The sequence below is a fragment of the Acyrthosiphon pisum genome, chromosome X (genome assembly GCF_005508785.2).
Source record: "Acyrthosiphon pisum isolate AL4f chromosome X, pea_aphid_22Mar2018_4r6ur, whole genome shotgun sequence".
Lineage (NCBI taxonomy): Eukaryota > Metazoa > Arthropoda > Insecta > Hemiptera > Aphididae > Acyrthosiphon > Acyrthosiphon pisum.
The window spans coordinates 120,111,341-120,114,149 of record NC_042493.1 but is presented as its reverse complement, the minus strand read 5'-3'; the positions used below and the strand labels follow the sequence as shown (position 1 = coordinate 120,114,149).

At 38.4% G+C, this 2,809-nt stretch overlaps 1 pseudogene; it reads left to right on the top strand.

Moving 5' to 3' along the window:
* The first annotated feature begins 113 nt into the window (after nucleotides 1-113).
* On the top strand, nucleotides 114-1,389 carry LOC100575151 (annotated as a pseudogene).
* Nucleotides 1,390-2,809: the final 1,420 nt, after the last annotated feature.

Genomic DNA, 2,809 nt, shown 5'->3' with positions numbered 1-2,809 from the left:
TAACCCAAATAACCTATATAAAAAACTATTACAGATATTAAATAAACCATTTTCTAATAGACATGGACTGACGAAACAACAGCGCAAAATGGAGAAGAAACTTAATCAGTGCGATGTCTGCGACAAGTCGTTTCTCTGAAAGTACCAATTTGACGATACATCGACGCATGCACACTGGAGAAAAACCGTTCCCTTGTGATGTATGCGAAAAGTCGTTCTCTCAAAGTGGCAATTTGACAGCACATCGACGCACACACACTGGTGAAAAACCGTTCCTTTGTGATGTCTGCGACAAGTCGTTCTCTAAAAGTGGCAATTTGACAGCACATCGACGCACGCACACTGGTGAAAAACCGTACGCGTGCGATGTATGTGAAAAGTCGTTCTCCGAAAGTGGCAATTTGACGAAACACAAGCAGACTCACACTGGAGAAAAACCGTACGCGTGCGATGTATGTGAAAAGTCGTTCTCCGAAAGTAGCCATTTGACGAAACACAAGCGGACTCACACTGGAGAAAAACCATACGCGTGTGATGTATGCGAAAAGTCGTTCTCTCAAAGTGGCAATTTGACGAAACACAAGCGGACTCACACTGGAGAAAAACCGTACGCGTGCGATGTATGCGAGAAGTCGTTCCCCACAAGTACCGATTTGACGATACATCGACGCATGCACACTGGTGAAAAACCGTACGCGTGCGATGTATGTGAAAAGTCGTTCTCTCAAAGTAGCCATTTGACGAAACACAAGCGGACTCACACTGGAGAAAAACCGTACGCGTGCGATGTATGTGAAAAGTCGTTCTCCGAAAGTAGCAATTTGACGATACATCGACGCATGCACACTGGAGAAAAACCGTTCCCTTGTGATGTATGCGAAAAGTCGTTCTCTAAAAGTGGCAATTTGACAGCACATCGACGCATGCACACTGGAGAAAAACCGTACGCGTGTGATGTATGTGAAAAGTCGTTCTCTGAAAGTGGCAGTTTGACGAAACACAAGCGGACTCACACTGGAGAAAAACCGTACGCGTGCGATGTATGTGAAAAGTCGTTCTCCGAAAGTAGCCATTTGACGAGACATAAGCGGACTCACACTGGAGAAAAGCCGTACGCTTGCGATGTATGCGAGAAGTTGTTCTCCGCAAGTACCGATTTGACGATACATCGACGCATGCACACTGGAGAAAAACCGTTCCCTTGTGATGTATGCGAAAAGTCGTTCTCTAAAAGTAGCAATTTGACAGCACATCGACGCATGCACACTGGAGAAAAACCCGTTCCCTTGTGATGTATGCGAAAAGTCGTTCTCTCAAAGTGGCAATTTGACAGCACATCGACGCACACACACTGGAGAAAAACCCGTACGCTTGCGATTTTTGCGATAAGTCGTTCTCCAGAAGTACCGATTTGACGATACATCGACGCATGCACACTGGAGAAAAACTGTTCCCTTGTGATGTATGCGAAAAGTCGTTCTCTGAAAGTGGCAGTTTGACAAATCATAGACGCATGCACACAGGAGAAAAACCGTTCCTTTGTGATGTATGCGATAAGTCGTTCTCTACAAGTAGCAATTTGACAAGACATAAGCGTACGCACATGGCACACTGAACGGAAGTATCAAAGATCTATGATCCAATGACCGTATTAAAATAAGATATATCTTGATAATATATTACCTATTATGGTCAATGTGTTAAATTTATCGAGTAAATAGTTGTTTCTTAATACTTAATAAATTGCTAATTTTTCATATTATGCTCAAATAAATACTACATTTTGTATGGTTTTCAATGTTTAAAATATAATGTTTTCAATTTTCTATGTAAAACATTGAATTTAAATATCATTTATTTTGTTTATAAGAGTACAAGACAATAATAATTTATTGATTATCTAAACCTTCATTCTCAGCAGCGAAACAAATTATCAGATGTTTGATGCATGTTATCCTATTTCGATAACGAATACCATTAGCTCCAAGGTCCATACGTGTTTCTCCTTTATTGTTATTTCCCAAGCACCACATATCCACAACGAAATTATTAAAAACGTATTTTCGCCCATCAGTTTCAATCCGACCAAGAACACTTTTAAACCAAACGCGTTAACCCACCGAGCTACAACACTTGGGCATGTATAAAGATTATTTAAACACTATTTAAATAATTCGATAAAAAAAACATCATAACATAAATTATACATATATATTATGATAAGATATTCAATACTGGATGTTAAAAAAATAACCAGTCTTGCTACATATTATTATTATTATTATTATTATTATTTTAAAAACTTCGATAACATTCTATCTAATGAAAGTTACTTCCGTGACATCACCTTTTAGTGTCGTCATGCAATAAACGGGCTTTAAAACTTTTATATTGGTCTTTATTCGTCTCGCTTATATTATATTTTTTTCACACGATTACCATACACGTACCAGATCTGACGTCTGCGTTGTATTATAATATTGTAGCGATATTGTTGCACTTTGCGTCCAGAGTAACGTGATAGGTACATATCGTTAAGTATTTAACACGGTATAATAATATATGGAAACACGAATGCGTGTCACGTTTAAAGAAATGAGAAAAATTAAGTCCGGCTTATGTGGGTAACATCGTGGTGACGTATATGACAGCAAAAAAAGGGGTTCATAACGAGTGTGACCAGAATAGTTGCAAAGCACAGCATTATTATTGTTATTATAATTATGTATTGTGTCTCTTCGAATTGATTTTTTACAAAAAAAAAAACTGGTCGGTCGAAATATTTTTTATCGAAATTATCGGTTGTCGA